Source organism: Puma concolor, chromosome E1 (genome assembly GCF_028749965.1).
Source record: "Puma concolor isolate L17-30 chromosome E1, mPumCon1.1.hap2, whole genome shotgun sequence".
Classification (NCBI taxonomy): domain Eukaryota; kingdom Metazoa; phylum Chordata; class Mammalia; order Carnivora; family Felidae; genus Puma; species Puma concolor.
In genome coordinates, this window is record NC_141680.1 from 54480096 (window position 1) to 54492412 (window position 12317).

The following is a 12317-nucleotide window of genomic DNA, read 5'->3' on the forward strand; positions in this document are numbered from 1 at the left end:
GCCTCTGCTGTCAGAAATTCCATAAGAGGCTGATTAAGGAACAATTTTAAACATGCAAAGTTTGCTGCAGGAAAGTTTTCCTCTCTAATGACAATGTAGACATTAAAATACAACTCCTTTGTATTTTATGTAATTTTAAGTACATTTCAAGTGTAATGTGTTTATCTGCATTTTGTGTTTTTAACAGTTTATTGTTTTCATTTACATATAAAATAAATGCAACCATCTTTACAAAGTGTGTTTAGTATATATGTTGTCACAGCCAGGACATTTTACAGCTCTATGGAATAAAAGATAGACTCCACTGTTACTGTTTATAGTCTGTAATAGGCAACATAAAAACAAAGTCCACATTAGTTATGTAGACAGCATACTTTTATGAGCCTGTTAAACTTTGTTTTCACAGGCTACTAAGTCATTTCAAAATAGAGCCTAAACAAACTACCCATATATTTACTCTGTTTGTCACCAAGAATTAAGATTTGATCTCATTATGTAGGTGGTCATTAATGCAGAATTGCCAACATTTCTTTATCATGTTTACAGAAGAAGCTACCAAGAGCCAAAATGGAATGGACAAGAAGACAGGATGTGACAAGATTTCTTTCTTAAAGTGGATAAAGTGGCATTTTCAATGAGCCTTCTGAGCAGATAGCAATCAGGTTTTACCAGCTGACATGGCTTGGACCAAGATTTGTAATACTGTCCTTACAAGAACTTATTTAAAAAAATCCATCTGTACCTCTGAGGGGAGGGAGTTGTAAGTTGCTCGATTTTAGATTTTTGCACTTTCTAGATAATTCAATGAAGTCTGTTGCCCATAGTTTTTAAAAGGATACAAAACACCTAGTATATGCTGTAAACAGTATGGCCAGAGCGGTGAATAAAGGGCAAATCACATGGAGAACATTTTCAAAGTGATAGGATTATTTAGGGTTGAGGAAAAATCAGGGTTGACTTCCTTGAAAAGATAATGTGTATACAGCTATGAAGGAAGTGGGTTAACCGTGTGGGTGCCTACAAGTGGAGCATTCCAGGAAAATGGAACAGTGGTACAGAAATCACAGGTAAGAGTGGACCAGACATTTAAGAGAAACAAACAGGAGTTCAAAATGGCTAGAGCAAAATAAAGCATTTGAATTTTATCATGGAAATTTATGTGACTGAAATATAACTTATGTGGGAATTATTAAGAAGATCTATCTTTTTATAAGAGATGCTATTTTATCCACTCAAGAACTTATATTTCCTGGAAATTTATTTGTATCCATTCGTTCAACAAATGCTGATTGAGTGCCTACTATGAGCTAATGTTCTAGGGCACTGAGATGTTGTGAAAACAACAGCCAAAGACTAACATTTTCATGTAATGGACCAATGACCATGACCAATCAGGGTATATCCCAAATTTAATATAGACGAATACTAGAAATTCTATTTATATAAAACATCACATGAATATGTCAAAAGAGAAATCTCCCCATACATGTCTAAGATAACGAATCATTTAAAAACTGACATGTAATAATAAAATGGGAAATGATAGAAATCAATGGGTGACAAAATACTTAAAACATAAATGGAATAATTCCTATTATAGTCAGAAAAGAGACAGGGACAGCCATCATTACATCAATTATTCTAGAAGTTCTACTCAATGCAATAAACTGACAACCAAACAAAAAATGAGACTACATGCCACTCTTTGTAGATGAAATATTCTCTCCCTGGAAAGCATGAGAATGAAGTGAATAAATATTAGAAATCATAATAGAAGTACAGGAAGTTTTTTCCCCCAAAATACACAGATACCAATAATTTTTCTATACATACTAGAAATAGCCAGCTTGAAAATATATCTATATACTAAGAACTATAAAAAATTATGGAAAATTAAGCAAGGATTCAAATAAAGCCATATCCTTAATTGAGAACATTCAATAATATAGTCTCTAAAGTTAATTTGCAAGGATTTGTTGGTTACAATTAAAATCTAGTGTGGCATTGTTTTAACTGGTGAAGTGGTTTTGGAGTCATCTAAATAATAATAATTTGAGCCTAGACAAGAAAAATGATGAAAATAGGGCAGGGGTGAAGAACAATGACACATAAAAAAATTAAAATACAGCATATAAGCCAAAGAATAGAAAAACTGGACTAACAGAAAACCCAGTAGACATGTATGTGTATTTCATTGAATAAGAAAGTTGAAATGTTAGATTTGTGAAGAATGGACTCACCCCATAAATGGTGCTTTTCTTATACTGCTTGTTCTAGGCTGCCATTCCGTTGTGCCTCCAGCTCACTGGTGGGATCAAAATTCAAATCTCATCTTTCCTCTGGAGCCAGCAAGGATAAATTCAAACAATGAGTTATTTCATGGCAAAAATAAAAAAAACACAACACACACACACACACACACACACACACACACACACACACAATGACCAACCCCCCCAAATTAGTTTTTATTTTAAGATTTTGTCATGAAAAGTGCTATTTAACTAATAAAGGTTTTCCCTTTACAAATGCCATATAATCCTGTAGATTAGCCAGAAGACCTCCTCCACCACCACCAATGGCCTCTTTGTCACAGATGGACCTAGGAAGTCCATATTCAGAATGCTAGTGAGATGGGTTACATGGAGTTATATATTAGTCATATCAGTCTGAGGCATCCACAGACCAATTACTGCAGTTGCAATGACACTGGCCAAGTCTACTTTGAGGCATCAAGTAAACTCTGTAATCAGTTACCCTGCCACAGTGGCTACATAATGGTGACACTGCATGATTTTGGTTTTGTCTACAGAGAAATACCAAAGTTAAAATGTTTTGTCTTACTTAAATTTAGAATACCTACTCAGTACAAAAAAACAAGCACGCCATATGCATGTGTGCGCATGCAAATTTTGTCCATTTGTATCACCTAAATAAAACTTTTCCTAACACTTGAGAACATATCCATAACATGGACTAAGCATAATGCATGTAATATAACATGTACATTACAGGCACAATGTAATAACAAATACATATGTATGTGTATATATCACACACAAGTATGACAAACACACATTATATATATACAGTTTTTCTTTTAAGATAATTCCCTGAAGTCTATTTGTTTTACATCAAAGGGCACACATACTGTTTAGAGCTTTAAAAACAAATGTTCCCATTTTCCCTCAGAAAGTTTATGCCACATGTTTATTAGGTTTGGAGGCTGGAGATTAGAAGGAGAAATGTCCTTTTCTAGGAAAAATTTTCCTTCCTGAGTTAACTCATAAAATACTCAGGTTGGATGGAGAGATGGAAGTAAAATACAATTTAACCAATAGATTTTATCTGTTTTAAAATTTTCCTTTAAAATTTAAGCACACAGTACATTGAGCTATGGTTATAACAATGATCTAACTAACAAAAAGACACAATTACCTAGAATAACTTTAGTTCTCAAATTGCCAGGCTGCTTCTGGTAACTTTTCTCATGAATCTTTTCCCTATTTGCACATTTTTAAAATGATGATTAGATGCACATCTAGGAGGGAGACTGGAAGAATGTGACTTCAAGCAAAGCCACAAATAAAAGTTTTCTATTAAAACTTTTGCATTCAGCACCCAATCATCCTGTTTGAAAAAATGCACACTGATAGAGGAATGAACCGGATGAACTCATTGATCCCCGGTAGACAAAAGAATATAGGATTTCAAGATCTGTTCACTGATTTTGCACAGAGCTGTTAACAAAAGTCTACTCCCACTCATAGCCAACCCCCCTTCCTGAAGGAACTGAATGAACAGGACACAGATTCAATGCGTGGCGGACCCAGAGCAAGGCCGCAGAGGTACCTGTCTGTGATTTTCATTACTGTTGGGCTGAGCCTGCCGCCATTGGTTGTGGCCAGACTATCACATTTCCCTTTCATATTTCTAAACCACTCTGGCTCCTCGAATGTTTCACCTTCATGCTCCACTATCTCAAAAGTACATATAAGCTTGATTAAGATTATCCGAACATGTAACCTCTCCAGGATTGTATCTTTTGGGCCTCCATCAAATCTGCTTTGTCATAGAGCAGACGGGTGAGACGAGCATGTTACTAAGAAGGAAAGAAATCTGTCCAACTTCTAATAGGCTTATGATTCATCCTTTGACGGCTCACAGACCTTTCTGGACGACAGTGATTGGCCATCTGGTTTCATTGGGGATGATAAATTCAGCAATAAACATGACTCTTGGTCCTATGTCCTTCTAAACCCAAGTCACAAATATTGTGAGTCAGATGTCCCCACCCAACAACACGACAGCTCCTGAGCTCAAATGCTCCTTTGACATAGCCCATGCCACCCAACTTCAATTATGCCTGGGCTACATTTCTTTTGGAAGCACTACAGGATTTTTTTTTTTTTCCTTTGACACACCACACACACACACACACATACACACACACACACACACACACACACACACACACACACTTTTTTTTTTTTTTTTTTTTTTAAGGAGGCAGAGGCATCCAGCCAAATAAACTACGTTAAGCAGTGGGTTCCATTTTAGGTGTTGACAGTGTATAATAAATCCAGACCTACCTAACATTTACAGGAACGTTATAAAATGAGTGAAATGGCATGAGCTGGTTGCCGGGCCAACCAGACAAACACAATAAACAGGCAGCAGTGACAGGAGTAAGTTACACCATCTCTCCGGTCTGAAATATATCACTTTACATTAGTCTTTGACCACTTTGAAAGCTCTTTGTTTTATATTTTTCAAAATGCTCTTTTACAGCATAGATTACCATTAAATCTTTTCAGATGAGGAAGTTTCTTTTTTTTTTTCCTTTGCAAACTTGCATAGCTCTAGAAAGTGACCATTTATTTTTATTTTAACTCTAATTAAAAAATAAATTCAAGTCTTAAGAACAATGTTAAGGCTCAAATCCTAAAGGTCCCTTCTGGCAGATTAAAAAGAAAAAAAAATTTCTCTAGACTAGAAAGAAAATAAACAATAACAGTAGTTACTATACTTCGTTGGTTTAAAATGTTCTGTTAAAATGGCAGCATTTCGCAGTACTATTTAACTCTTTACAAGTCGGTCTGCATCCTGAAGTAATTTCTCTCCTAATGGAGAATAATACATTTTATTACAGAGTTCTAGAACATTCTAGCTGGAAGGATCTTAGAAATCATCAAATTGCTCCTTTGTTTGGCAGAGTCAAAAAGCAATAGATAAATTAGGGTTTTTTTAATAACCATTAAAAATAATGACATCTCATTTCTGGTATTTATATTATATAAAAGTATTTATTTTTATTCCTTTAGCCAATATTCACATAAGTGAAATAAGTTCTACCTCACTTCTTTCAGTTTCAGCTTTGAACAGCAAAGTAAAGTAGAGTGACTTAGAATTCTCCATACAAAAATGAGATAAAACTATGTCTGTCTTACAGACATAGAATACTTTAAAACTCAGTTTAACCAAATTTGTTTGACCCATAGGAAATATTGCCAGATTATCAACTATCCGTCCAAAAGGCATGTTTGTGAATAGGGTGACCAACTTGTCACAGTTTGCCTGAGACATTCCACATTTGAGCGCTGACAGCCCATGCTTCAGAAAACCCCTCAGGTCTCAGCAGACAGGAATACTTGGTTACCTACTTGTGCAGGTAATGTATCTTTTTCTCACTGTTTTTCAATACATTTAATAAAAACTGGTTTGTAAGTTACTCTGAGGAAAATTTCACCCTTTCCTAAAAACATTAAAAGTGAGGCAAGTTCTCTGATGATGGTTCATTTGTTTAGGATCAACAGAATCCATATTTCAAGTCAATTTCTTTTTTAGTGTTTATTTATTTATTTTGAGAGAGAGAGAGAGAGAGAGAGAGAGAGAGAGAGAGAGTTGGGAGGGGCAGAGAAAGGGAGAGAGACGGAATCTCGGGCAGGCTGTGCACTGTCAGCATGGAGCCCGATGCGGGGCTTGAACTCACAAACCACAAGATCATGACCTGAGCCAAGATCAACTGGCGGACACTTAACCGACTGAGCCACCCAGGTGCCCCTCAAGTCTATTTCTACAGCTGGAGCGGTGGGTTTAGTAAGAGAGACTCAGAATATAGTTAGCCTATGCATCATTTCAGGTTTCTAAATTGTAGCTGTATCACCAGAAACATTTCACTGCTAACAGTTTGGAAGAAACTAGCCCAGTTTCCCATTGATTGGTTTCTCGTTTCTCCACTTGCACCACGAGGACTTAGTTTTAAGGAAAACAACATGAACATTAAGGGAAACTGGAGACAGAGTAAGAACAGCCAGGTTACAGGGACCCCTGATAGAACCTGGTTACAATAGATCATAAATTCCCAATGCTTCTTAGAAATGATACCATGGAATGCTTTGAAATCTCCAAAACTGATGGATATTTTAATATACATTGCACAAAATTTGTCATTTTGACTGGAGAAAAGGCACTGTTCCTCTTTCCTGTGGGCAGAATTAGAAGTCAACTCTACAGATATCGCTCTCATAACTTCCATGTTCTAATTCTGTATTTTTGTCACGTATATGGAGCTTGACATCTAATAAAGCCTGAAAAAGTTAAAATTCTCTGATTAAAAATGTTTCTTCTAAGGAATAAATGTATCTAGAATAACTGTATTAATAGCCCAGATTCAGGGCACCTGGGTGGCTCAGTCGGTTGGGTGTCCGACTTCGGCTCAGGTCAGGATCTCGCTGTTTGTGGGTTCAGGCCCCTGCTTTGGGCTCTGTGCTGACAGCTCAGAGCCTGGAGCCTGCTTCAGATTCTGTGTCTCCCTCTCTCTCTGCCCCTCCCCCACTCGCTCTCTGTCTCTCTCTCTCTCTCTCAAAAATAAATAAACATTAAAAAAATAGCCCAGATTCTTCATGCCTTGCTGTCCCCACACTCTTTGCCATAAGACTTTGAAGTTCCGTTTTCTACATAGATGGGTCTCTTTCCTCATCCTTTGAATCTGTGATGTGTTTCAGTCAACAGGATGCCACAGAGTGATGATGCACCAGTTCCAAGCCCCGGCACAAAGATCACATGCATTTCTACTTTCTTTCTCTTGACCTCTGCCATAACAACATGCCTGGGCTAGCCTGCTACAGAATGAGATACACAGGCCCCCTTGCTATCCTATTCCCAGCTAACAGCTATCAAAATGCCACATCCCCACTGGAGACCAAAAAAACCAGCCAGCTGAACCCAGCCTCAATGAGCAACTAACTCCTGGTCTCATGACTTCTAAGAAGCTTATTGTCATAAGCCATCTATTTTTAATGTGGTTTGTGATGTAGTATTATTATGATAATAGATAACTAGTAGAAAGTAAAGGGGCTCCATATACCACCCCCATCAAAACACACAGACTCTGTATAAAATTACGAAGGAGTTTTGGTGTCAATACCTCCTAATACCATCTTGGGGTTTGACTGCAACCTTACTACAGTCCATACTCTGAGCCAGTCAATGCTCACATGCTCTCCCTTGGCTGCTTGATGATCCTCCCTGAGGTAACTGTACCTCAAAAGACACTCAGGCTTTGGGGTGCCTGGGTGGCTCAGTCAGTTAAGTGTCTGACTCTTGGTTTCAGCTCAGGTCACGATCTCACGGTGTGTGAGTTCGACCCTCGCATTCGGTTCCATGCTGACAGTGCAGAGCCTGCTTGGAATTCTCTCTCTTCCTCTCTCTGCTCCTTGCTCCCCCCCACTTCTGTCTCTCTCTCAAGAATAAATAGGTAAACTTAAAAAATGTACTCAGGCTTGGCCATCATTTCCACAAAGTATCCTTATCTGGCATGTTACTCTAGAAAAAGAAAATGTGATTTCAAAAATCACACACACACACACAAACACACACATAAAGACTGAATACCCTCCAAGAAATTTCTATTTCACCAGCATATACTTATAGATCATATTGTATTAGCATGATACAGTAATGAGCCTCTAGATTACAAGAATACAGGGAGACTACTGGAAAAGGCAACTGGCTTTTTTTTTTTTTTAAATTTTAGGCTATGGCAATTGACTACCACAGCCAGAGCTAATTAATCAACTAGTTAATCAATACACTATTGCTAGAGCTCCATCCATGCCCAGCATAACATCTGCGCTTCTAGAGATACTGATTTATTTTGGCATGCACACTGGAGTGCTGCTTAAGGATATCATTTCCATATTTTAGTGGACTTAATTTCTAAGCTGTTATTGCTAATCCTCAATTCTCTATTTTGACTGTGTTCTGTATATAGTATCTAGTGAATAGATATTTAGAACTTAAATTTCCTGATCTTTGGTATTATCAGAAGTTTGGCACATGGTAAATGTTTGTTAAATGGATACAATAATTATGGAACAACTGAAAGAGATGATTAAATGCCCTAGGTGAAGATACAACTTACTTTAATAGTTAGGCATAATGATAAATGTAAAATTCAAAACACAGAATAATGTTAGAAATATAGCTCAGGAGTAAGGTAAAACATTTCCTGTTTCAAATAAGACCCAAGAGAACCCTGACAGCCTACAGAAAATGGACACTTCTTGGGCCACAAGAGGCAAGACTTTGTAGCTTTCTCTAACTACTTTGACATCGTTACTACCGTGTCTAATGGCCATTTCTGCTGCACAGCTTCAAACTTAAAAAAAAATTATGTAAAACAGATATTCTGTTGACCAAACATGGACACTCCCATTCTTGAAACCTACCCTCAGAAAATAAACAGTAATGAAAGGGAATTGAAAGTGGTAAGAAAGGAAAAAGTGGTAAGAAAGGACAGTATTGAATGTCATGGACTGCCCTGAAATACAAGAGGCCTTGTTTTCTGATGCCCAAGTTTGACAATATTTCACTTAAACGGTAAAGAAATAAATGGCGAGTTGTCTAAAATGTTTTGTGGCAGAAATTGCTAAATAATCAGTCTGTGTAGCTGTCCATGGCTGAATAAAGCCGCCTTAGTGCATGAACCCATTCTTAAGTTTTGCTCAGGTTCATCTCTACGTGTTATTTCCCTCAGCTACCCTTCCCAATCCTTGCTCACCATGCTGTTTGGAAATCTCTAGAGGAAGGGTGGAGTGAGCCCCATGACTCGTGCTCTCTTGCCATTTTTAGCTGCCTGCAACCTTTCCTGGCTGCCACAATTTATAGACTTGGGCTCAGTGGCCTTGCCAAATAACAAGCGTCTGGCTCATGAACCCCGAGGTGGACTCCTATTAAATGGAAACGTGTCCACTCCACCATATGAAAGCAAAGAAGGGGCTTGAAATGTCAATGTGTGAAAAGTCAAGGTTAATGGAGTGCAAGATTTTTACAAGAGAACCACCACCCTGCAATGACTAATTAAACTGAGTGAGGTCCAGATGGCAAGCATCTTTAAAGATGCCAATTATAGATTCAAATGTTTTTGTGTGACACTGTTTTCCTAGAAAGATTAAGTAGGAATGACGACTTGCTTTTAGTGTTAGACACCATTTTATTCCATCAAAGATCTGGCCAATGCCTGCCCTTGGCTGTACCTATGTGCCCTACTGATGCTAACTTCATAATATATCCTGGGCACAGAGCAGACACCAAGAAAATTTAAGCATCTGTGGCCAGTCCGGAAAAAGCGAGTGGATCTCTGGTGAAGAATCACTTCCTCCAATGTGTATTACCACACTCTTGTAGTCACTGCAGATTTGGATTTCAGTGATTTAATTAATAGATCCTTATTGGATGTGCACTGGATCCCAGTGAACTCCATCACCATAGCCACCTCCTATGGGATGAGTCTTGTATCAGTTCGAGAACACAAAAGATAAGAAGAAAAGTAAAACTCTCAAAAAGATATAACCAGACTAAACAAGAGGAAAAGATTTAAACTTACCAGGCACATGGACAAGTGAGAATAAGGTGTATCCAAATTCTTCTACTTTGAGATACAGAGAAGTCAAATCAATCCTTGATCTCTTCTACTGAGTTTCATATTTAGATAGTATTCCTCAGTCTACTATTTTGCCCAATAGTCCTCACAGGATGATACTACAGATGTTATTAAAACAGTCCATGTTCAAAGAACTGTAACAAACTCTGCACTTTTCCAAATTAAAAATGTTTTTTTTCCTGGGGCGCCTGGGTGGCTCAGTTGGTAAAGCGTCTGACTCTTGATTTCAGCTCAGGTCACGATCTCAAGGTGGTGAGATGAAGTCCCACGTCAGGCTCAGAGAAGAGCCTGCTTGGGATTCTCTCTCTCTCCCTTTCTCTCTGCCTCTCCCCTGCTCTCTTTCTCTCTCTCTCTCTCTCTCTCTCAAAATAAATAAACTTAAAAAAACGTTTCTGCTATGACACTTCTCAGCCCCTTTTATCTCACTATAGTGTATCATCAATTTGTGGGAAAAGATGAGATATTGTATATTGCCCTACTTCCAACACACATGTATATGTGTGTGCACACAGATACACCCTATCAAGTGTCTTTCAGCCTTTAAATTTTTAGATTTAAAAAATTTCTGTAGATGTAGATTGAGTGCAATACTAAATAGATAAAATTTCCGGGAAGAAGAAAAATGACAAATCTGACATTTGGGAGCATTAATCTGACAAGGGAATCGGGATCTCACGGAACAAGGTGATAAAGCAAAGGGATGAGCTAAGTGTTGGGTTTGTCTCTCACTGGTATGTATTCGATGTTTAAAGACTGTTGAAGAGGAAGTGAAAAGACAGGCATAAACATAAGAGTCATTCAAGAGCAAGCCTAATGGTTTGTGGAACTATGTGCCGAGATCAAGGAAGAGGTCAAAGATAATTCTGAGGTTCCAAGACTGGAGAGAAAATATATTAATAAAAGTTGGCGTAAGGAAACTGGAGAGAATTCAGTTTTGTATCTGTGGAATTTGAAGGCATGGGAATCTTTTGGAGGTGCGTTGGTAAAATGGAGAGTGAGCCTAGCAAAATTAGCACGTAATACTCAGAGATATGATTTATCCCCAAATAAAGGAATGTTAGGCTTTTGATGTCAATGATAGACCTTATAGAGCTATCCTGTATGATAGGAAAGCAGATAGTAAAAATGACAGATGAGAAAAACTTGAAGGGCTAAGGGGAAAATGTCTTAATGGGTATTCTGTGACCCTAGGGCCAGGAATCAGATAGAGAAGTTAGGTGTGTGGGTGGGTGGGGCGGGGGGGAGTGGAGGGTTTGATGTCTGTGTGAATGAATTAATTTTCTTTATTTCTCATGGAAATGAGTTGACTTCCATGGAAGTTAACAGTAACCATTTTGGTTAGTATCAAGTACATATTAGTATCAAGTACATATTAAAGTCCAAGAAATACTTTATAGAGAGAATCACTAAAATGATCTTATTATGCTGATGTCACCCTTTCCTTTATTAAACAATTGTATTGAGGTATATTGCATATACCTTAAAATCTATCCATTTAAAGTATAAAATTCAATGATTTTTACCAAATTTACTATGCTGTGAAACCATCACCATAACCCTGTTTTAGAAACTTTCTCACTCCAGTAAGCAGTCATGCTTACTTACAGTAAATGACTGTTCTCACCCCGGCTCTAAGCATACAATAATCTACTTTTCTTCTCTCTACATACCATTCTGTCCCCATCTTCATCTGAGAAAAACTACGTTATCTTTTCCCTAGTTCTAAATAAAATTGTTCCAGTCAGTATGAGAATGCCTTTCATAATCATCACATAATTGAAAGGCATAACATAATGCCTTTCAAAATCATCACAAAACAGCAACCAAAGTAGCTGACGCTAGAAACATCATATGTACAAAATGGAAGATGGTTCTTATTCTAAGTTAGTATTTTCTGTGTTCCAAAAAGTAAACAAGGAACTAAAGGTGATGCATCAGTCTAAGAAGCAAGATCCTGCAATAAACCTGGTTCACAAGCTAAAAACAAAGTCGATGAACAAACAAAACACAACAGAAACAGTCTCACAGATACAGAGAACAAACCGATGGTTGCCAAAAGGAAGAGGGATGGGAGGAGGTACAAATTAGGTAAAGGGGATTAAGAGGTATAATCTTCCAGCTGAAAAATCAATAATACATGGGGATCTAACTTAGAGCACAGAGAATATAGTCGGTAATACTGTAACAACTTTGTATGGTGACGGATGGTAACTAGACTTGAAGTGGTGACCATTTTATAATGTATATAAATATCAAATGACTATGCTATACACATCAAACTGACACAGTATTATATGTTAATTATTCTTCAGAAGGAAGGAAGGAAGAGAGGGAGGGAGGAAAGGAGGGTGGGAAAGAAGAAGAAAGAGAA

At 37.6% G+C, this 12317-nt stretch overlaps 1 long non-coding RNA gene across 1 annotated transcript in view; it reads right to left on the minus strand.

Moving 5' to 3' along the window:
- Positions 1-1984: 1984 nt before the first annotated feature.
- The window catches only part of LOC147574504 (uncharacterized), a 94444-nt gene continuing 84111 nt past the window's right edge, over positions 1985-12317 (minus strand). The window contains exon 3 of the long non-coding RNA XR_015243742.1: positions 1985-2339. This is a non-coding gene — a long non-coding RNA (uncharacterized LOC147574504). The remainder of the gene's footprint in view (positions 2340-12317) is intronic.